Here is a 25,147-nt window from a genome sequence, read left to right as displayed (position 1 = left end):
CTTCCACACGTCTTTGTATTATCATAGTTGCAAGGGAGCACACTCTGACTCAGACTTGCCATCTAAATTTCATCGATACAAGAAAGTGTTCAGGTGCTGGAAATCCAGAGTAGCACATACAAGATGCTAGGGGAACCCGGCAGGTCAGAAAGCATCCATGGAACAGAATAAACAGTTGATGTACCAGGCTGAGGACTGAAAAGGAAGGGGAAGACATCACAGTTTCATGAACTAAGAACTTTAATACAATATCCCAGTATCTCCATTATTCACTTGGTAAGATACTGAAAATAGTCAGTAACTTGTTCTACCAACAAAGATTCATAAATCGGCTTACTGAGCCAGATGTCAGCCTTACATTTCCTTCCAGCACTCTCCTTCTTCATTTTTGACCCTAAACATTATTCTGCTACTAAAAACAATCCTTGATTATATTCCTCAGTCTGGGACTGCATTGTGTGGAGCAAGCATCATGTGGACCCTATTCATTCAGGCAAGTGGAAACCATTCCTGACTCCTGCCTAGTAGATACTGAAAAGGCAGGGGTGAATCAGAATCACACACACACCTCCAACCCCAGGACAGGAATTAACCAGATTTAAGACTGGAATTAATTTTCAGGTAAATGATGATTTCCCCTCCCACCATAAACGCTAGCCCCTTCCCTTGGTAACCATAAACAAGCTAAGTGATGTACATGGTGCATTTGAATGCATAGCAATGTCATTAAGCTCACACTTTAGAAATAGTTCAAGATTGGCCTTTACGGGATGTGAATGTTACTTGCTTCATTAGCCCAAGCCTATGTGTCGACTGGATGTTCTGTATGTAGGTATGGACTGTTACGTTGTCCAAGGAGGTGTGAATTGAATTGAACATTTCACAATTGAGTGGAGACATTCCCAATTCAAAATGTTGTCATGGAGGGAAGGCAACTGACAACACAACAGAAGATTCTTAGCTTTAGTTCATCACACCATGGTGATCCTGTGGTGTAGTTCCATGGATAAAATAATAATAAGTACTTTATTGATCCTGAGTGGGAAATTATTTCATTACAGCAGCAGCATCTAAAATCACACTTAGCAATAATAATAAACATAAAATTACCAAATAATAGTATACACAATAATAATTTACCAATGTGCAATAATGTACGAAATAGTAAAACAGACTATTGTATTGTGATGTGTGCTTTCCTGTCACACAATGATGAACTGTTGTATATGGTTATTGCATTTGGTAGGAAAGATTTTTGTAACGATTCTTATGACAGCAGAGCTGAAGGAGCCTGTTTAAAAATGCTTATTCAATGGGTCATGGAGAGAATGTTCCTGATTGTCCATAATGGATAACAGTTTGTTTAGTAACCTCCTCTCCACCACTAACTCAAGAGTCTGGGTTGTAGCCAAAGATGGATCCAGTCTTTTTGATGAGTTTATTTATTCTTTTTGCATCTCTGGGACCAATGATGCTACCCCAATATAAAGCCATAAAGAAGACTGCACTCACTGCAACAGACTTGTAAAAGACCTCCAACGTCCTGCTGTACACATTGAAGGATCTCAGCTTCCTTAGAAAATAGAGCCTGTATTCCCTTCTAGTAAAGAGCCTTGGTGTTGGTTTTCCAGTCAAGTGTGTTGTGTTCTCCCAGAATGTATACAGGACTCGTCACAGTCCTCTTCTTCCTAAAATCAATCACCATCTCCCTGGTTTTGGCCACATTCAGGAGCAGGTGATCCCTCCCTCACCACTCCACAAACTTGTCGACCAGTACTCTGTACTCTGACTTCTGCCCATCTCTGATACACCCAACCACCGCAGTGTCATCAGAGAACTTCTGCAAGTGACAAGACTCAGGTTTGTACTGAAAGTCTGAGGTACACAGTTTGAACAGAAATGGAGACAGGACAGTCCCTTGAGGCGCTCGAGTGCCACTCACCACCATTTCAGACAGAGAACTACCCAGCCGTACAAACTGGGGTCTATCTGTCGGGCAGTCAGTAATCCAGGAGATAGTGGATTTGTCTATACCCATCCTTTGCAACCTCTTGCTCAGAAGAAGTGGCTGGATTGTATTTAAGGCACTAGAGAAATCAAAAAATGTGTTTCTCACAATGCCACCAACATCATCCAGGTAAGAATGAGCTCTCTGCAACAGGTAGACGATGGCATCATCCACTCCCAGATGAGATTGGTAGGCAAACTGTAGCGGGTCCAATGAAGATCTCGCCAGTGGTCCAAAGTAAGTCAGAACCAGCCTCTCCAGCACATTCACCACATGAGTGTGAGGGCAATTGGTCTGTAGTCATTAAGTTCAGGTGGAGTCACTTTCTTGGGCACAGGAAGTCTTCTCCTGACTTAGATTCAGATTGTATAGGTGCTGCAAAATACCAGACAGCTGGCTTGCACAGGTCTTCAGTACCCTGGGGCTGGTATCAGAATCAGAATCCGGTTTATTATCACTGGCATGTGACATGACATTTGTTAGCTTAGCAGCAGCAGTTCAATGTAATGCATAATATAGAAGAAAAAAATTAAAATAAAAATAATAATAATAATAATAATAAATAAATAAATAAATAAATAAATAAATAAATAAATAGATAAATAAATTATCAATTACAGTATATGTATACTGAATAGATTTAAAATTGTGCAAAAAACAGAAGTACTGTATATTAAAAAAAATGAGGTAGTGTCCAAGGGTTCATTTTACATTTAGGAATCGAATGCAGAGGGGAAGAAGCTGTCCCTGAATCATTGAATGCGTGCCTTTGGGCTTCTGTACCTCCTACCAGATGGTAACAGTGAGAAAAGAGCATGCCCTGTGTGCTGGAGGTCCTCAGCAATGGACACTGCCTTTCTGAGACACCATTCCCTGAAGATGTCATGGGTACTTTGTAAGTTTGTACCCAAGATGGAGCTGACTATATTTACAACCCTCTGCAGCTTCTGTCGGTCCTGTGTAGTAGCCCGTCCATACCAGACAGTGATGCAGCCTTCCAGAATGTTCTCCAAGTTACAACTATGGAAGTTTTTGAGTGTATTTGTTGACATGCCAAATCTCTTCAAACTCCTAATGAAGTATATCCGCTGTCTTGCCTTCTTTATATCTGCATCGATATGTTTGGACCAGGTTAGATCCTCAGAGATTTTGATAGCATCTGGTCTAGCAGCCTTGCCTTGATGTCTTCTCTTAACCTGACCTGCTGTCACAGTCAGGAGGGGGAGGGTGGTCATCCCCATGGAGGCAGGATACTCCAAAGTTGGGGTCAAAAAAGTAGTTGATCGGCTTCTATCAACAATGACCATCTTCATTTGTGTGTACCCCATGACTCGACTCAATGAGCTTCTCCTGAAATCCCAATGAGTTTGATATTACCAGCATTCTTGAGTGTTGGTCAAGTATTGTTGACATCGTGCATGTTCCACCTAAAGTCAGCCCCCATTAGGAAAATGTATCTCCATTCCTTCACCACTTGCTCTACATCCTGAACTTTCCATCAGATTACACCAGCTCCAAGAGGATTGCAACCATTTAAGAAGGGATCACCCTATTCAAGAAGAGGCAAGCATGATCAAGAAATGCTCATCCTTAAAGTGATCACCATTCTTTTGTTGTTTTTTTCCCAGAAAATAATGCACCTGGAATTTTTAGAGTGAATATTAAGAAATGAAGTTCCTTTTTGGAATTGAAATGGTTAAATTACAAGTTTTCCAAATGTTCCAGTCAAGGACAATGGAAAGTCAGGCTTTACCAAACTCTATGGCTTGGTAGATATTTGAAGATTTTTTAAGGGTAATTAACTGCCAATTTTTCCAAGTGAAATGAATTCTTGAGGGGAAAGCTTTGTGCTGACTTTAAACCTTAGATGTGATTCAAATCTTTGAAATCTTTCCAGCAATGTACTATTAGCCATTATGCCGGACCACCTCTGGGTGTAAGTGGGTTTGATGAATTTGCCTTGTCAGGATAAAAGTAAGGGTTACTTTCTAAATCTGTGCAGTCTACTCAGCTGTAAATAACATTGGGTGATCCATGTCTTAATGAGCCTTGAGAAACTGTAAATTTATCTGTTGACTGTTTTAAATTAAATATAAATGTTCAAGGAAGCATTTCCAAATTGTATCTTGAGACAGTTGAATCCATGTGTACATTTAAAGCCAAGGAGAGATTATTTCATTATTCTTTTTCGTTCTTTAAAAAATTGTGGGCATGTGCTTTGTGCTTGCATATTGTACAATCAATAAAATATAAAGAAATTAATTAATAGAAATGTTCTTGTTGTATGAAACATTATTAATATGCTGTAAAAAAGAAGTAATAAGATAGTGTTCATGATTTCATGGATTGTTCAGAAACCTGATGTCAGAGGGGAAAATGTTGTTCCTGAATCTTTGAGTGTGGCTCCTCAGAGATCTGTACCTCCTACCTGATGGTTGAACCAAGAAGAGCACATTATCATAGATACTGAGTGTCCATAATGATAAATGCCATCTTCTTGAGGTACAGCCTCTTGAAGATATCTTCGATGGTGGGATAGGTTGTGCCCATAATGGTGGAGGCTGAATCTACAATTCTCACCATCCAAGTCATTCTCTCTTCCCACTACTGGCATCAGGAAGAAGGTACATACATAGAGTTTTGTACCATGCCAAATCTCCTCAGGCTCCTGAAGAGGTAGAGCTGCCACTATGCCTTCTTCATGATTGTATCAGTGTATTGGGCCTAAGATAGATCCTTGGAGCACAACTTTTCTAGTAAATCTGTCATGGTCAGAATTTCACACTGAAGAACTTCTGCAGAAGTTATGTTCTGACTAAGAGTATTTGACTGCAAAGGTTAGCTCCATCTCTCTTTCTATTAATGCTACTTGGCTTGCTGACACTTCCAGCATTTTCTGCACTTACAATCTACACCATTGGTTCTTTTTTAATTCTTCATTAAATCTTTGTCAAGTCACTAACTGCAAGGGTAAAAGGACCCTGATATTAGTTGTATACAGATAGCCAAACAGTAGCTTGGATGTGGACCACAAATTACAATGGGAAATTGAAAAGGCATGTCAAAAGGACAATATTTTGATAGTCATGGAGGATTTTAACATGTAGGTAGGTTGGGAAAATCAGGTTGGTAATGGATCTCAAGAGACAGGATTTGTTGAGTGCCTGTGAGGTGGTTTTTAGAGCAGTTTGTCATTGAGCCTACTAGATAGTCAGCTGTACTGGAACGGGTGTTATGTAAAGATGCAAAGGTGATTTGAGAGCTTAAGGTAAATGAACCCCATAGGAGACTGTGATCACTATATGATTGAGTTCAACCCGAAATTTGATAGGAAGCAAGTAAATCCTGACAATGGCTTGAGTTTCTGGGAAAAAAGAGGAAGGTTCAGGATAGATGTATTCCAAAAACAAAGAAATACTCAAATCACAAAATAGTACACCCTGGCTGACAAAGGAAGTCAAAGATAATGTAACAGCACAAGAGAGGGCATATAACAAAACAAAAATTAGCAGGAAGATAGAGGATTGGGAAGCTTTAAAAACCCACAGAAAGCAACTAAAAGAATCATGAGGAGGGAAAATATTAAATCTGAAAGCAAGCTAGCAAACAATATAAAAGTGGATACAAAAAGCTTTTTCAAGTATATAAAAAATGAAAGAGAGATGAGAGTGGATATAGGATTGCTAGAAAATAATAATAACAGGGGAGAAGAGGATGGCAGATGAACTAAATGAGCGCTTTGCATCAGTCTTCACTGTGGAAAGCAGTGGGCCAGTTGTTGAAGGGTGTGAGGAAAGAGAAGTGAGAACAGTTGGTATTACAAGAGAGAAAGTGTTCAAAAAGCTGAAAGACCTATGGCACATGTCACCCTGACCAGATGAATGCATCCTGGGTTCTGAAAGAGGTAGTGGCAGAGATTGTGGAGGCATTAGTAATGATCTTTTAAAAATCATTGGACTGTAGCTTGGTTCCAGAGGAATGGAAAATAGCAAATGCCACACCACTATTTAAGAAAGGAGGAAGGCAGCAGAAAGGAAATTATAGACTGACCTCAGTGGTTGGGAAGATGTTAGAGTCAATTGTTAAGGATGAGGTTATGGAGTACTTGGTGACACAGGACAAGATAGGACAAAGTCAGCATGGTTTACTTAAGAGAAAATCTTGCCTGATGAAGCTGTTGGAATTCTTTTGAGGTGATTACAAGTAGAACAGATAAAAGGCATGCTGTGGACATTGTATATTTCAATTTTCAGAAGTCCTTTGCCAAGGTACCACATGTGAGGCTGCTTACCAAGCTAAGAACCCATGGTATTACAGGAAAGTTACAGGCATGGTTAGAGCATTGGCTGATTGGTAGGAGGCAGTGAATAGGAATAAAAGAATCCTTTTCTGGTTGGCTGTTAATGACTAGTGGTGTTCCTCAGGGATTGTTGTTGGAATCGCTTCGTTTCATGCTGTAAACAAATGACTTAGATGATGGAACAGATGGCTTTGTTTCCAAATTTGCAGATGATAAGAAGATTGGTGGAGGGGCAGATAGTGTTGGGGAAACAGGCAGGCTGCAGAAGAACTTCAAAAGATTAGGAGAATGGGCAAGAAAGTGGCAAATAATACATGATGTTGGAAAATGCATGGTCGTGCATTTTGGTAAAAGAAATAAATGTGCAGACTATTTTCAAAATGGGGAGAAAATCCAAAAATCTGAGATGCAAAGGGACTTGGGAGTCCTTGTGCAGAACACTCAGAAGCTTAACTTTCAGATTGAGTCAGTGGTGAGAAAGGCAAATGCAATGTGAGCATTCATTTCAAGAGGTCTAGAATATAACAGCAGGAATGTGATGCAAAGGCTTTATAAGGCACTGCTGAGGCCTCACTTTGAGTATTGTGAACAATTTTTGCCTCCTTATCCAGGAAAATCTTGCCTGTCAAATCTGTTGGAATTCTTTGAAGAAGTACCAAGCAAGAAAGACAAAGAAAAATTGGTGGGAACAAAAGGAGACTTTGAATACGTACATGGACGCTGGAAGAACTCAGCAGGTCAGGCAGTATCTGTGAGAAAAGAGTAGCCAACATTTCGGGCCGAGACCTTTCATCAGGAATGGGGGGGGGGGGGTGGGGGGGTGGGGGAGAGAGGGCCGAAGCCCAGTAATAGAGATAGGGAAGGGCTAGAGGCACCAGCTGGAGAACCAATCAGAGGAAGGATAAAGGGGGGAGGGGATAAGCATGAAAGAACTGTAGAGATAAAGGAGCAGAAAGTTGAAAGGGGAGAGGGGCAGAGAGGGCCCTAGGATGGGGGGATGGGGATGGGAGGGAATTACCAGAAATTATAGAATTCAATGTTCATACCACCAGGCTGGAGGCTACCCCCCGTCTCCAGAAAAGGAGACTTTTCTGGTTGTATGATGGTAACTAGTTGTGTTCCACAAGGGTCTGTATTTGAATGATGGAATTGATGGGTTTGTTGCAAAGTTTGCAGATGATATGAAGATCAGTGAAGGGGCAGGTAGTTCTGAGGAAGTAGAGAGGCTACAGAAGGACTTGGACATTAGGAGAACGGGAAAAGAAAGGGCAGATGGAATACAGTGTCAGGAAGTGTATGATCACGCACTTTGGTAGAAGCAATGAAAAGGTTGACTATTTTCTAAATGGGGAGAAAATACCAAAAGCCTGAGGTGGAAAGGGACTTGGTAGTCCTTGTGCAGGATTCCCTAAAGGTTAATTTGCAGGTTGAGTCTGTGGAGAGGTAGACAAGAGTGATGCCAGCATTCATTCAAGAGGATTAGAATACAAAAGCAAGGATGTAATGTTGAGACTTTATAAAGCACTGATGAAGTCTTGCTTGGAGCATTGTAAGCACTTTTGGGCCCTTTATCTGAGAAAGGATGTGCTAAAACTGGAGAGGGTTAAAAGGAGGTTGGCAAAAAGGATTCTACGGTTGAATAGCTTGTCACATAATGAGCAGTTGATGGCCCTGGGCCTGTATCACTCGAATTCAGAACAATGAAGGGTAACCTCATTAAACCAATCGAATGGTGAAAGGCCTTGATAAAGTGGATGTGGAGAAGATATTTCCTGTGGTGGGAGCGTCTACGAATAGAGGTGCGTCCTTTTGGAACGTAGATGGGTTGGAATTTCCCATCTAGATAATGATGAATCTGTGGAATTCTTTGCCACAGGCAGCTGAGGAGGCCAAGTCTTAATGCATATTTAACCATATAACCATAACCATATAACAATTACAGCACAGAAACAGGCCATGTCGGCCCTTCTAGTCCGTGCCAAACACTTGCTCTCACCTAGTCCCACCTACCTGCACTCAGCCCATATTTAAGGCAGAGATTGATACACTTTTGATTGGTCAGGGCATGAAGGGATTCAGGGAGAAGGCAAGAGTTCGGGACTGAGAGAAAAATTAGATCAGCCATAATGAAATGGTGGAGAAGATTCGATGGGCCAAATTACCTAATTCTGCTCCCTTATCTTATGGTCTAATGATGGAAGCTGCTTTCCTGTGAGAACTCTCCACATAGATGTGCTCAATGGTGGGGAGGGCTTTACTCATGACGAACTGGGCCATATCTACTACTTTCTGTAGGATTTTCTGTTCAAGGGCATTAGTGTTTCCATACCATACTGTAATGCAGCCAGTAAATATACTCTCCACCACTCATCTGTGGAAGTTGGTCAAAGTTTTAGCTTTCATGCCAAATCTTTGCAAACCCCTATGGAAATAGAGGCGCTGCCATACTTTCTTCATAATTGCACTTAGGTGCTGGGCCATTGGACAAGTCCTCTGAAATAACACTGAGCAACTGCCACCTCTGATGCTTCATGAGGACTGGCTCATGGGCCAACAATTTATTTTCCAAGTTGTTAGAATAATGAACTGATAAATGAAATCAGATCATAACAGATACAATAAATATGACACAAGGAAATCAAAAAGTGAGCTAGCAAGCCTATTTCACTTAATTGGTTTTCTTTTTTTTTGTTGACATTTTACAAAACAGTCACTACCATCAGATTTTAAGAACTCATTTAATCAAATCTCCTTGCAGCAATATGTTTTGTTGTGTTTTCTTTACCTCAGTTTCACAAGTGTACTGTATAACCTTTTTTTTAAAAAATGCAGTATAACTTGTAAAATATCAGAGTCATAATTATACAGCAGTGAGCCCTTTTAAGAGCAAATCTGAAAATCTACATCCTTTTTACAGTACATTTTAACATTTCCAAGCAACTACTGTCCTCATTAATACACAGAATTAAACAGGAACCTCAAAAATGCATGTTCTGGAGCATCAATCACTATTCTGTTTGTCGAGATGAAGTGGAGGAATTGTAAATCATGTAATTTTGATCTGTAGTAAAGCACTGTTCTTTCTAGTGGTAAACATGCCCACTGGTGCAAAGGGCTACATCTAGTTCAAGAATAAGGGTTGAAGTTCAGTCTTCCTTTTGTAAGATCAATCTCCAGCTTTGGAGAATAAGGACCTCAATGTCCGGAGCAAGGATTTACAGGAACTTTTTCCACTGGCACACAGGGATGTCATGTATTATACACTGTGAAGCCTTTGTTTGTATTCACCCTGTCAGATTGAAGGGTTTGCTTTTAAAGTTCAGACCACATTTAAGAAAAAAAACCTTCAGAGCTGAAGACAACTTTCTTACTGTTCTGCCATGGAAATTAACCAGCGTCCAATTGGGTGTAATATTTGAAAGTATTCTCAGGAACAAGTTTTTACCAAAATGTGGCAAGATTTTGGAACTCATGTGTCATATGACGTGGGCGATCATAGACTTGACCATGATTGTTCTTGGCAAATTTTTCTGCAGAAGTGGTTTGCCATTGCCTTCTGGGCAATGCCTTTTAAAGACGGGTGACCCCAGCCATGATAAATACCCTTCAGCTTGTCTGCCCAGTGTTAGTGATTGCATAGCCAAGACTTTTGATATGCACCAGCTGGTCATCCACTACCTATTCCCTTGGCTTCACATGAAGGGCGGGGGTGGTGTGGCTAAGTAGATACTACACCTTGCCCAAGGGTGGTTGACAGATTAGTGGAGGGTAGGAGTGCCTTTATCTCCTTTGGTAGGGATGTAGCTCCCCCCCCCCCACCCACCCACCACCCACTCATTCAGTTACTTCTTGTGCAATGTTACTTATTTTCTGAAGAAGTAACTGAATGAAGAACATGGAACCATTTTTTTAAATCAGGAAGATGAAGTCTAAAATAGAATATTAGAACAAAAAATGCTAATTAAAGTAGTTGAAGTAAGTTGGGAGGCAGCTCATAAAAGTCAAAAGAGATAGATTTTTGAGTTCCAGTTCTAAGTAAAATTTAATATTGTTTCTGGTTTGGAGGGACCAACTTCATTTATGCAGTTGGATATGAAGCTACAACAATATTGCTACAAGAGTAAGTAGATGGCATCCATAACAAAAACTACATTCGTATTTTATCCACTCTCTGTAATATTATTACATTAAGCATATCAAAGATGTTGCCCTTTTCTGAGGCCAATTTTAATATCAAATAGCTGAAACCAGAAACAACATTATGGATAAAGTAATACTCTGAGATCACGGAGCCAATTCAGTTGGCCAAATGGCCTAATTCTGCTCCTATATCTTGGTCTTTTTTTAGCTGAAGTATTAGTGTGATATCAGTTATTTTATCTTCGTTCTTTTCGTTGTAGATGTTTTGTATGATTAAAAGCTTAATGTATTTAGCTAAAAAGTTTCAGTGAATACCTCAATCTCCCACTGACAAGCAATACCCAGGAGGATATTTAGACTTCCAACCAGGGTTTTAATTCTATGCTGTAGCCTAATGGGGATGGCCTCATACAACAAACAGCTACATGGTAAGAATATCCATGTTAAAGATCTTCATGACTTTGGCTTCACTACAGAGCTTCCTCTAAAAGCTAAGGGGAATATGCCATATGGCATGTCCTAGAGCTGAAATGGAAATGCAGAAGAGGAATTCTAGACTAATCATAATTCTTGAACCTCCAATGTAGAAAACTCCCTTATAAGCTGATTAAGTACTGGCAAAGTGAAATGCCTTCATGTGGCACCAGTTGTACCACAAATAACTTACTGTTTTTATCAGCAGTACTTCTCGGAAGGTTGAAAGAATAAATTACTTGGACTGGATACATGAACTTGGATTCTATTTCACCGAACGTAGAGAGCCAAATTCCAATTTAGGTGCTTAAAATTTCAATGGGGAATCAACAATTTAGACACAAAAGAATATTTCTCTGGCAGGTAAATTCAGAGCTCCAGGATCAGAGCTGGGCCTTGTGGTAGTGAAGGAGGAAAACACGTTTGCACTCCTGGGTGACTGTTTATGATGGGTCAATATAATATTTCAGTATTGATGTCACTAGTTGATTAATAGGTGCATGTCAAAGGATGTTTATCAAAAAGCAACTAATGGAGTTGATGCAACACACACAAAGTGCTGGTGGAACACAGCAGGCCAGGCAGCATTCATAAGAAGAAGCAGTGTCGACGTTTCGAGCTGAGACCCTTCATCAGGACTAACTGAAAGGAAAGATAGTAAGAGATTTGAAAGTAGGAGGGAGAGAGGGAAATGCGATATGATAAGAGAAGACCGGAGGGGGCGGGATGAAGCTAAAAGTGTTCTCCATCTCCCTCTGGTGCTCCCCTCCACCTTTCTTTCTCCCGAGGCCTCCCGTCCCATGATCCTTTCCCTTCTCCAGCCCTGTATCCCTTTTGCCAATCACCGGTCCAGCTCTTAGCTTCACTTCACCCCCTTTGGTCTTCTCCTATCACTTTGCATTTCCCCCTTCCCCTCCTACTTTCAAATCTCTTACTATCTTTCCTTTCAGTTAGTCCTGATGAAGGGTCTTGGCCCAAAATGTCGACAGTGCTTTCTCCTATGGATGATGCCTGGCCTGCTGCGTTCCAGCAGCATTTTGTGTGTGTTGCTTGACTTTCCGGCATCTGCAGATTTCCTCATGTTTGCAAATGGAGTTGATGTGCTTCGGGTAATTTTTCCTCCTCCCCCTTCCCTCTTCTTCCATTCCCCACTCTGGTTCCCCTCCTACCTCTTCTCTTCACCCACCTATCACATTCCCCTGGCTGTCCTCCTCCTTCCTTGGCCACTATCCTCTTCTATCTGAGTCCTTCTTCTTCAGCCCTTTACTTTTAGCACCTATCACCTCCCAGCTTCCCGCTTCATCCCTCCTCCCCCACCCACCTGAGTTCACCTATCTCTTTCTAACGTACTGCTTCCCCTCCACCCAACTTATTATTCTGACTCCTTCCCCCTTTCTTTCCAGTCCTGATCAAGGGTCTAGGCCCAAAGGTCTGGACATTCCATATAGATTGCTGCTGGACCTTCAGAATTCCTCCAGTATTGTGTACTGTATGTGTTACAGTGAAGTTGAGGCACAGGTTGTCCACAACCTACCTGAAAGGAAGAAGGAGCCTGAGAAATTGAATACTTTTCTGAACTTCTACCTGGTTTGTCCTTAATCCAATTGTTCCTTTGTAGCTCTGAAATCTTCCTCTGCTTGCTCCTTATGATCTTAGTATCCAGTGTTGCAAAGTATTGAAATCAAAAGCAACTTGCTCTGAATGTGCCAGAATGTTTTTTTTATATATTAAGAGGAAAAGTTGAAGGCAAATGAGCTAACAATCGATGTCACATGTTTGTCAACTAACCTTACTCCAAACTGATCAAACAGATCTTGGTCCTGCAGTTCCACGATCTCCTGCCATTACTTAAATTGTTTCTCTTGGGGTTTTACCAGCCTTTTGCCAGACAACCCCCATGCAAATTCCAGACAGCTAAGCTGGTTTTGCTCAGCTGTCTCCTAGTCTGTGTGACTGCGTCATTTTCAATGGAAAAACTAGAATATAAAACTCTGGGAATGCAGCCATTGTACAGTTCTGCAAATCCCAGCAAAACAGAGTTGACAGGTAATCCAGCAAGTAATTGAAATAGGCTAGAAAGAATTTTGGATAATTATGAGATTTATCGCACCTCATTAAACAATCACAAGATCGCAGTGCTGCTTGAACAAATTAACAGTGTAGAAAAAGAGGCAAAATTGGTCGTCAGTAGAGACAGACGAAGACAAATCTGCTGCATAACTTCTTAATAAGATTAAATATTTGAGCATTTGAAAAGAAAGGCAATGAAACCAATGAGCATTATTGCCAGAAACTTACTACAGGATTTTCTGAGGTTTCTCTGCTTGAGTTGTTTTTTTTATTATTTTCATGCTTTTTTATTGATCGGGAATGAAATTACTTATTAATTTATTTAGTGATACAGCCCCGCAAACCAGATGAACCCTAAACTAATCACGGGACAATTTATAGTAACCAATTAACCTACCCATTATATCTTTGGACTGTGGGAGGAAACTGGAGCACCCAGGGAAAATCCATACATTCCAAGGGGAGACCCCTTACAGACCAGCACTGATGTTGAACTCTGAACTCCAGAATTGCTTCAGATGTAATAGCGTCACACTGCCATGGTGCCCAGAATATAAAGTGGGAACTTGTGAAAACTTGGCACTAAATATGAAAGAATTCTTCTGAGCACAGCATGAATACTCATTTAAATTTTGATGTGTTGACAAATGACATTGGTCCAGAATTTGCACTTTAGTGATGCCAGAAGTCATCTTTCATTATCACAACTATGCAAAATTAGCAACTGCTTCTGCTATCCTTCTTCCAGAACCTGCTATTATGCACTGCCTGTTTCCCCATAATATTTACAGCTGCAATTCATCAAGTGATTTTAGGTGAGTTTAAACGTATTATGCTGATGAATAACATTATTATTATAAAATGTTTTAAATACCTGATCCAGATTAAATGGATTTTTACCAATAGTATAATAAATGCAGAATAATTACTCAGGCCTTGAAAACTAACCTTACAAATCAGCACCATCATATGACGTAAGCATTCACAGTGACCATGATTGTTTTTGGCAAATTTTTCTACAGAAGTGGTTTGCCATTGCCTTCTTCTGGGCAGCACCTTTTCAAGACAAGAGGCCACAGCCATTATCAACACTCTTCAGAGAGTCTCTGCCTGGTGTCAGTGATCACATAACTAGGATTTGTGATATGCACCAGCTGCTCATATGACCATCTACTGCCTGCTCCCGTATTTTCATATGACCCTGATCCAGGGGCATGGGGTGTTACACAGGTGCTGGAAGCTGACCTGCAGGCTAGCATCTTACACCTCCTTTGATAAAGATGTATCTTCACCTTTCCACCCAAATCTTATAGAGTTTAATTTTCTATGAAAATTATTTGAAAATGTGGTGGTTATTAAAATCATAAGTAATCATTATATTATTTTTAATCTTCTTTAATCCTATGTCCAAGCTACAATCAGCATTTTATTTTCTGTACCATGATTAAAATGTGACATTTTAATCCCTGCTGACCTATCTGAAAGAATTCTGCAATATGATTGTCTGATCAGTGTCACGTCTCACAGTCATATCCTTTCATGCCACAAATCCCTTCTGGATGATGCCATATTCAAAAATACATTGGAGTAGAATGGGACCATTCATTAAAGTCCATCATATCTTGTCGGTGTTAGTTATTTGTATCTTGAGGTACAGTGCATAATAGGCCCTTCGTGCCACGCCACCCAGCAAGCCCCCAATTTACTACAATCTGCTCCTTTAAAATGTTCTAAATTCTAACACATGAAAGACCAGCTCTGAGTACTGAATATTTATATTTAATGTAAAGATTAAAGATGAGCCTTGATCTGTCATATGTACATTGAAACACAGAAACATAGAGTGAACTGTATTGTTTCATGTCAGCAATCAACACAGTTGAAGGATCCTGCTGCCAGCTGCATTTGCTATGTGTCTACCTTTGGAATGTGGGAAGAAAACAGAACACCTGGGAGAAACTCACGCGGTCATGAGGAGAGCATACGTACTTCTTACAGACAGAGGTGAGAATCGAATCTCTATCAATGATTACCTGCAGTAACTGTTATGCCATCATGGCTTCCTTTTTTATCTTTAATTTTATCTTGCTTTTGATTTGGTTCAACTCTCTTAATTCCTGCTGCTTCTGTAAAGCCTTGATATCTATAGTTGTACCGTTAAGTTTGAACATGAATTGATATATTGGTCCAAAAGCATTCACTGCAGCAGCTGTGGAACACAAATTCAAAAAGTAAATGCATCTGGAATAAGAGTCCGTACTAGTAATGGCAACATAAATGTTAAGCATTGGCAGTAAAGAAAACTACGAGATTGTTGCAGAAAAAGAATCTGTTTCACTAATGCTTTTGGGGCTGACACCCATCATTAGGAGTGGCTGAGGGGTCTTGGCCCAAAATGTCAACTGCTTATTGCTCTCCATATATTTTGCCTGAGCTGTTGAGTTCAAATGTTCATTTATTATCAAAGTAGGTATGCAGTATACAACTCTAAGATTTGTCTTCTCCAGATAGCCACCATGGAACAAAGAAGATCATGGGGGTCAGTTCAAAGAGAAACAACAAAAGCCCACAGCCCCACACAAAAAATGGCAACACAATCATTAACACCACAGTCCCAAAAACCCCTCCCCCAGCACAAATGCAATAAGAACGTCACCCTCTTCTCCTGAATTGTGTGCATGTTGCTTGGGGAAACATTATTTTTATAGAGGGATTAAGCTGAATGTCAGTGGGTTGGAAGTGCCTTATTCTAAAATACTTAATCATTCTCAATCCATTTACAAATGCACTTTCCTCCAGATTTAAATTCCTTCCTTCACACTGCCCAACCTCTGGAGACTCTCTTCCAGTGTCGACATTTACTTGATAAGGTTTTACATGTTCTGAGGGAATGTAATTGTAACATAATAATATATGGAATTTGCTAAGTTTTAGCAATCATTCATTTGATTAATTGCTGTGGAACAGTTTTGCATAGTGTTATGTTTTGTAACTCCAAAACCTGATAGAAAGAAAAACACAGGAGCCGGGATGATGGTCTACTTAGTTTTTCTTTTGTGAGGTGCTCCCGTATGAAATGGTGGTGTAATGACGTACTTCACGTAATTCTTACATATAACCTATAAAGAATTATATAATCAAAGTGACCCCTACTCACCCACCCACTTGTCAGAAAAGACTTTATCCCACAGGAGTAAGAAATCCTCCACAGTGATTAAACCCTTATGCCTGAATGGGACAACGTCTGTATGTATATAGCAGCTGTATGGCATAGCGATATAGTGAGTTAGACATTTGTAAACAAATAAAGAATGCTTAATCAAACAATGCACTTACAATATTACTCAAATATTACTCAAATATTAAATACACAACACTCCTCCCTGCTGAATTATAAACTCCAACTCAATATCAAACGCATCTCATCTCAAATACGTAACATACTGTATTGCTCTCTAGTCGTGTTATATAAATAAAGTGTACTACAAAAAGACATCCACAGCATAGTAAATTGTAAATTATCCCATTTCAGGCCTGAGGTTTAAACACTGTGGAGGATTTCTTACTCTTGTGGGATAACATATTTCCTGACATGAGGAGAGGGGAGGGGTGGAATGGGCTGCAGGCGGTGGTGGTGAAGACAGAAACGATAGGGACTTTTAAGAGACTCCTGGATAGGTACACGGAGCTTAGAAAAATAGAGGGATATGGGTAAAGCCTATGTAGTTCTAAGGTAGGGACACATTTGGTGTAGCTTTGTGGGCCAAACGGCCTGTATTGTGCTGTAGGTTTTCTATGTCTCTGTATTTCTAACAACCTTGCAATCAGTGTCAATAAGACCAAACTAAGATTGTGGACTTCAGAAAGAGTAGGATGAGGGAACACAAACCAATCTTCATAGAGGGATCAGAAGTGGAGAGAGTGAGCAATTTCAACTTCCTGGATGTCAGATGTCACGATTTCTGAGGATCTAACCTTGTCCCAACATTTCAATACAGTTAAAAAGAAGGCAAAACTATGGCTATATTTCATTATGAGTTTGAAGCAATTTAGTTTGTCACTTAAAACACTCAAAAACCTTTATAGATGTATCATGGAGAGCATTCTGACAGGCTGCATCACTGTCTGACATGGGGGGAATGGGGGGGGGGGCTACTGCACCAGACCAAAAGAAGCTACAAAAGTTGTAAAATTAGTCAGCTCCATCTTGATTACCAGTCCCCATAATATCCTAGACATCTTCTAGGAGCTGTGCCTCAGAAAGACAATGTCCATTATTACCCTGGACATGCCCTCTTTTTGTTGTTACCACCAGGAAGGAGGTATAGAAGCCTGAGGACACGCACTCAGTGATTCAGGAACAGCTTCTTCCCCTCTGCCACCTGATTCCTAAATGGACACTGAACTCATGAACACTACCTCACGTTTTTTTTTGATGTATTGATCTACTTTCAGTTCTGGGTTGATAGTGACCTTCAAATCTGCACAGAACCTGACAGACTCATTCTCTTTGGTTCCTGGGACCACTGGCATTGCCCAGGGGCATTGGTCAACCTGGGAAAGAATTCCTTCAGCCTACAGGCAATCTAGCTCACTGGTTACTTTGTCATGGATTATGTAAGGAACTAGACATGCTTTGTTGAACTTGGCTGTGGTATTTTTATTTAACACTATTTTACCCTTGATATGTTTGGGTTTTCCTGTACCATCCTTGAACACTGTTGTGACATCATTGAATATCTTTCTTAATTTGCTTTCAGTTGACTCTATTGCAGGTAATTTGGCATGTAAGTTTAAGATGGATTTCCAATCAAGTGTTAGTTGCTTCAGCAAAATACAACGCCACAATGCTGACCCTCCTGTTGATACCACATACAAGCCCAATGCAACTTGTTTTTTGGTTGATGTTTGTTGTTTTTCACTATTACAAATGTCATTCCCACAGGAGTTATCTTCTCTCCAGTATACAGTATGTTCTTCATTTGGTATTTGCAGGCCTCAGTTCAGTATCTTTGAAATGTTGTTTAAACTCATTTTATGGAATGGCTGAAACAGCTAATTTAGTGTCCAATTCCAGTTTAATTAATTTACCACTTACTTCATATTGCTTGTCTCTTGTTTGTTTTCAGAAGAATGAGAGGGGATCTTTTAGAAACATACAATATTTTGAAAAGGATAGATAAGATAGAAGTAGAAAAATTGTTTCCATTGGTAGGTAAGACTAGAACTAGGGGACATTGCCTCAAGATTCAGGGAAGAAGATTTAAGACGGAGATGAGGAGAAACTGTTTTTCCCATAGATTGGTGACTCAGTGGAATTCTCTGCCCAGGGAAGCATTTGAGGCTTCTTCACTAAATATATTTAAGATACAGTTAGATAGATTTTTACATAGTAGGGGAATTAAGGGTTATGAGGAAAAGGCAGGTAGATGGAGTTGAGTTTACAGACAGATCAACCATGATTTTAATGAATGGCGGGGCAGGCTCAATGGACCAGATGGCCTACTCCTACTCCTATTTCTTTTGTTATTATGTTCATATAATTCTCAAGGTTACCCCGTTGTCCGTTACTCTCATCATTATCAGATTTTTCATCAACAGCATGCAGATTAGTGCTCTTTTTGAAACTTCAACTTGACTTTTTATGTTTTCCTCTTCCTTGTGCAGTCTATGTATTTTTGTCTGCCCAACATGCTCTTTATATGAGTCCAACTTTGTTGCATTTTCTACAAGTTTCCCGTCTAATTCTATATTGGCCTGATGAATGTGAGACCTACCACAATGGTAACACTATATGTTTGGCCAGACAGGTTTCTATTGAGACATAGCAATTTTGTTCACACTCGCTTTCTTTCCTGACTGTCTCTGTGGCTGCTGTTTCCATTACAATGATTTCATCTGTTCTTTAAAAGTTCAGAGCTATTTTTGAACATTTCCTTGTCAGGTTTCACAAACTATGTGACCTCTCAGTGCACTATTAAGCTCATCACTAAACTGACCGGGCTCAGAATATTTCTTCAATTCACCCACGTATGCTGAAATGGACACTCCTTCCTTTTGAATCCGCATCTGAAACCTAAAGTGTTCTGCAATCAACAATGGCCTTGGCTCTAAATGTTCCTGTATTATGTTCATGAAACATCAGAGCTTGTTTCAGCTGGTTTGGTTGAACCAGTTAAAAATCTAAGCAAACTATGCTTTTCCACCTCTTTCATGCAGCAACTCTGGAACTTGTTTTTCATCAGCTAGTTCATTTGCTTCAAAATACTACTCAATTCATTCAGTGTACATCATCCATGTTTATGAATACATATTGCTTGTTAATTTTGTCCATTTTCTGCATCTTTTTTTACTTGAGTGTCTGTCACAGCTTCTAATGAAAAACATGCTCCAAATTTTTTAAGCTTCAATGTCTCCCCACTTCCAAAGAAAAATATGTGTGCTACAACAAGTAAGTAGGTGTCTCAGATTTGTTTTGGAACTTCCTCGTCACCACTACCATGTTTTGTAAAACCAAATACAAATCAAAAGAAAAGCACAGGAGCTGGGATGGTCTACTTAGTTTTTCTTTAGTGAGCCACTCTCATATGACGTGGAGACGTAATGACGTGTGCCATTCACATACAGTATTTTTTACATTCTTATAAATTACACATAATGAATTATATAAACAAAGAATGCTTAATTGAAGAATATACGTACAATATCAGAATCAGGTTTAATATCATTGGCATGTATCTTGAAATTTATTAACTTTACAGCAACAGTAAAGTGAAATACATGATAAATAAATATGGAGAAAAAACTGAATTGCAGTAAATATATATATAAAATAGTTAAGTTAAAATAAGTACAAAAAAAAGAAATCAAAATAGAGAAGTAATCTCCATGGGTTCAGTTGTTCAATTAGAAATCGGAGGCAGAGGGGAAAAGCTATTCCTGAATCATTGAGTGTGTGCCTTCAGGCTTCTGTGCCTCCTTCCTGAAGGTAACAGTGAGAAGAACAATGTTACTTAAATATTCAAACATGAGGAAATGTGCAGATGCTGGAAATTCAAGCAACACACGCAAAATGCTGGTGGAATGCAGCAGACCAGACAGCATCTATAGGAAGAAGCACTGTCAGGGTTTCAGCCCGAAACATCGACAGCGCATCTTCCTATAGATACTGCCTGGCCTGCTGTGTTCCACCAGCATTTAGTATGTGTTACTTAAATATTAAATGGGTGGCATCTCTCTGTCTTGAAGGACAATGAACGATCATCATCATCACAAACCTGGGCCAAAAGTTTGGAGATCCTGAGATGTCCTGTCATCAAGATCCCGCTTTTGGCCTCACCAGTGTAGTCCAAATAAAAGCTTATGAATAAATATGTTTGGCACCAGCTTGGCTGCAGGAGCTGCCAAAAGGATGTTCAATGACGTCCAGCTGTCTTGGGGGGTCCACTCTGGATTTGCTGCCTAGGTTTACTCCCAGGGAGAGACTTAGACATTCAACTCTGCTTTTTGTAAGTGCTAGCCAGCGGTGGAAGCTAAAAGTGAGAGTTATAAGCCCTACCCACAACACTACCGCACTAGTCACGTCACAACAACCATTTGACACAAATATATAAATATTAAATAAACTACATATAGCAATATCAGATGTGGCTAGCTGGATGGGAAGATAACTTCAATAAAATATTCATAGCATTATTGTTTGAATATATGATTTATTCCATGAGATGTTTCCATAATTAATGCATCATTATTTAATGTGATTTTTATGTCTCAATTTACATTTTTCTGGTGCCATTTTAAGTATTATTTCAATTGCTTTTAACTTTATTTTGATTTCATTTAATGCTGCTGTTGTGATGGATCCTCACTTCCTTGCCTTGTCATTTTTTTGGGTGGCACGGTAGCATAGTGGTTAGCAGTACCAGTGCCATCAGCTGGGATTCAATTTCCATCACTGCCTGTAAGGAGTTGATATGTTCTTCCCCCCACGACAATGTTGGTTTCCTCCGGGTGCTCTAGTTTCCTCCCACAGCCCGAAGGTGTACTGGTTGGTAGGTTAATTGGTCATTATAGATGGTCCTGTGATTATGCTAGGATTAAATTGGGTGTTGCTGGGTGGTGCAGTTTAAAGGACTGGGAGAGCCCGTTCTGCACTGTATCCCAACAATATTTAATGTTATTTATTTAATAAGGGGTGTAAAATGAGGGTAGAAGCAAAAAGTAGTAAGGTGAAAAGTAAAAGTGGCAGGCAGGCAGGCAAATCCAGGGCAAAAAGCAAAAAGAGCCATTTTTCAAAATAATTGTATAAGGGCTAAGAGTGTTGTAAAAACAAGCCTGAAGGCTTTGTGTGTCAATGCAAGGAGCATTCGTAACAAGGTGGATGAATTGAATGTGCAGATAGTTATTAATGAATATGATATAGTTGGGATCACAGAGACATGGCTCCAGGGTGACCAAGGTTGGGAGCTCAACATCCAGGGATATTCTATATTCAGGAGGGATAGAGGGATAGACAGGAAAGAAAAGGAGGTGGGGTAGCATTGCTGGTTAGAGAGGAGATTAACACAATAGAAAGGAAGGACATTAGCCTGGAGGATGTGGAATCGATATGGGTAGAGCTGCATAACACCAAGGGGCAGAAAACGCTGGTGGGAGTTGTGTACAGGCCACCTAACAGTAGTAGTGAGGTTGGGGATGGCATTAAACAGGAAATTAGAAATGCGTGCAATAAAGGGACAGTAGTTATAATGGGTGACTTCAATCTACATATAGATTGGGTGAACCAAATTGGTAAGGGTGCTGAGGAAGAGGATTTCTTGGAATGTATGTGGGATGGTTTTCTGAACCAACATGTCGAGGAACCAACTAGAGAGCAGGCCATTCTAGATTGGGTATTGAGCAATGAGGAAGGGTTAGTTAGCAATCTTGTCATGTGAGGCCCCTTGGGTAAGAGTGACCATAATATGGTGGAATTCTTCATTAAGATGGAGAGTGACATAGTTAATTCAAAAACAAAGGTTCTGAACTTAAAGAAGGGTAACTTTGAAGCTATGACATGAATTAGCTAAGATAGACTGGCAAATGATACTTAAAAGGTTGATGGTGGATATGCAATGGCAAGCATTTAAAGATTGCATGGATGAACTACAACAATTGTTCATCCCAGTTTGGCAAAAGAATAAACCAGGAAAGGTACTGCACCCGTGGCTGACAAGGGAAATTAGGGATAGTATCAAGTCCAAAGAAGAAACATATAAATTAGCAAAAAAAAAGGGGACACCTGAGGACTGGGAGAAATTCAGAGACCAGCAGAGGAGGACAAAGGGCTTAATTAGGAAAGGGAAAAAAGATTATGAGAGAAAGCTGGCAGGGAACATAAAATCTGACTGTAAAAGCTTTTATAGATACGTGAAAAGAAAAAGATTGGTCAAGACAAATGTAGGTCCTTTACAGTCAGAAACAGGTCAATTGATCATAGGGAACAAAGACATGGCAGACCAATTGAATAACTACTTTGGTTCTGTCTTCACTAAGGAGGACATAAATAATCTTCCGGAAATAGTAAGGGACCAAGGGTCTAGTGAGATGGAGGAACTGAGGGAAATACATGTTAATAAGGAAATGGTGTTAGGTAAATTGAGGGGATTAAAGGGAGATAAATCCCCAGGGCCAGATGGTCTGCATCCCAGAGTGCTTAAGGAAGTAGCCCAAGAAATAGTGGATGCATTAGTGATAATTTTTCAAAACTCCTTAGATTCTGGATTAGTTCCTGAGGATTGGAGGGTGGCTAATGTAACCCCACTTTTTAAAAAAGGAGTGAGAGAGAAACCGGAGAATTATAGACTGGTTAGTCTGACATCGGTGGTGGGGAAAATGCCAGAGTTGGTTATCAAAGATGTGATAACAGCACATTTGGAAAGAGGTGAAATCATCGGACAAAGTCAGCATGGATTTGTAAAAGGAAAATCATGTCTGATGAATTTTATAGAATTTTTTGAAGATGTAACTAGCAGAGTGGATTGGGGAGAGCCAGTGGATGTGGTATATTTAGATTTTCAAAAGGCTTTTGACAAGGTCCCACACAGGAGATTAGTGTGCAAACTTAAAGCACACAGTATTGAGGGTGTGGTATTGATGTGGATAGAGAATTGGTTGGCAGACCGGAAGCAAAGAGTGGGAGTAAACGGGACCTTTTCAGAATGGCAGGCAGTGACTAGTGGGGTACCGCAAGGCTCAGTGCTGGGATCCCAGTTGTTTACAATATATATTAATAATTTAGACGAGGGAATTAAATGCAGCATCTCCAAGTTTGCGGATGACACGAAGCTGGGCGGCGGTGTTAGCTGTGAGGAGGATGCTAAAAGGATGCAGGGTGACTTGGATAGGTTAGGTGAGTGGGCAAATTCATGGCAGATGCAATTTAATGTGGATAAATGTGAGGTTATCCACTTTGGTTGCAAGAACAGGAAAACAGATTATGATCTGAACGGTGGCCAATTAGGAAAAGGGGAGATGCAACGAGACCTGGGTGTCATTGTACACCAGTCATTAAAGGTGGGCATGCAGGTACAGCAGGCGGTGAAAAAGGCAAATGGTATGTTGGCATTCATAGCAAAAGGATTTGAGTACAGGAGCAGGGAGGTTCTACTGCAGTTGTACAAGGCCTTGGTGAGACCGCACCTAGAATATTGTGTACAGTTTTGATCCCCTAATCTGAGGAAAGACATTCTTGCCTTAGAGGGAGTACAGAGAAAATTGATTCCTGGGATGGCAGGACTTTCATATGAAGAAAGACTGGATCAACTTGGCTTATACTCACTGGAATTTAGAAGATTGAAGGGGGATCTTATTGAAACATATAAAATTCTAAAGGGATTGGACAGGCTAGGTGCATGAAGGTTGTTTCCGATGTTGGGGAAGTCCAGAACGAGGGGTCACAGTTTAAGGATAAAGGGGAAGCCTTTTGGAACCGAGATGAGGAAAAACTTCTTCACACAGAGAGTGGTGAATCTGTGGAATTCTCTGCCACAGGAAACAGTTGAGGCTGGTTCATTGGCTATATTTAAGAGGAAGTTAGATATGGCCCTTGTGGCTAAAGGGATCAGGGGGTATGGAGAGAAAGCAGGTATAGGGTTCTCAGTTGGATGATCAGTCATGATCATATTGAATGGCGGTGCAGGCTCGAAGGGCCGAATGGCCCTGCAGCAATTTTCTATGTTTCTATTTAATTCTCTTTCTTGATTGTTTACTAATCTTGCTTTCTAAATACAGCATCTGCTACTTGTAAGATCACAAACAGATAGGTAAACTTCCAACTAACAGTTGTGACCTCTGGTCATAAGGGGAAGTCAGTCTTCAGTTCTTGAAATGCAACTGACCAGAGCTAATCACCTTGAGGTTAAAACAAATGTTGTCTAAAGTCCTGCTTTGCAAACGAGCTTTGTGAATAGGATACATTCTGTCTGGGAGAAGTAAGGCTTAGCTCACCAGGGTGATGAATCTGCAGAATTCATTGTTACCAATGTTTATGGAGAACAGGGTATATTAAGCACGGAGATTGTTAGGTTCAAAGTTCAAAGTAAAATTTATTATCAGAGTACATACAATCACCACGTATAACCCTAAACAACAAAGAACAACAGACTAAACAAATGCAAATATAAATAAATAGCAATAAATAATGAGAGCATGAAATAACAAGATAAAGCATCCTTAAAGTGAGACCATTGGTTGTGGGAACACCAGAAATAGAATGAGTGTAGTTACCCTCTTTTATCTGAGTGCATGATGGTTAAGGCATAGTAACTGTTCTGGAACCCAGTGGTACAAGTCCAGAGGCACTTGTATCTTCTACTTGGATGCAGCAGTGAGAAAAGAGCATGATATGGTAATGATTAGTAAGAGCATCAAAGGTTATGGGGAGAAGTTAAGAAAATGGGATTGAGATCTATTTTCGCCAGATTGAATGTTAGAGCTGGCCCAATGGACTAGATTAAAGCTGATCTTGTATTTATCAAAGCACCTTTTATGATCTCAGGACATATTAACGCAATGTGCCTGCATTGATGTAATTCTCAATAGCTGCAGCAGGAAAGATGTCAGCTAATTCATAAATGGTCATATCCTCCACAGGCTCGAAGGGCCGAATGGTCTAC

General features: G+C 40.1%; 1 long non-coding RNA gene across 1 annotated transcript in view; it reads left to right on the top strand.

Moving 5' to 3' along the window:
• Window positions 1-25,147, top strand: part of LOC132400259 (uncharacterized) — a 114,662-nt gene that overhangs the window by 72,730 nt on the left and 16,785 nt on the right. The window contains exon 3 of the long non-coding RNA XR_009514198.1: window positions 14,860-14,996. This is a non-coding gene — a long non-coding RNA (uncharacterized LOC132400259). The remainder of the gene's footprint in view (window positions 1-14,859; window positions 14,997-25,147) is intronic.

Source organism: Hypanus sabinus, chromosome 10, assembly GCF_030144855.1.
Source record: "Hypanus sabinus isolate sHypSab1 chromosome 10, sHypSab1.hap1, whole genome shotgun sequence".
NCBI lineage: Eukaryota > Metazoa > Chordata > Chondrichthyes > Myliobatiformes > Dasyatidae > Hypanus > Hypanus sabinus.
Note: the sequence above shows the minus strand (reverse complement) of the source record. Positions and strands in the feature narration are given on the sequence as shown.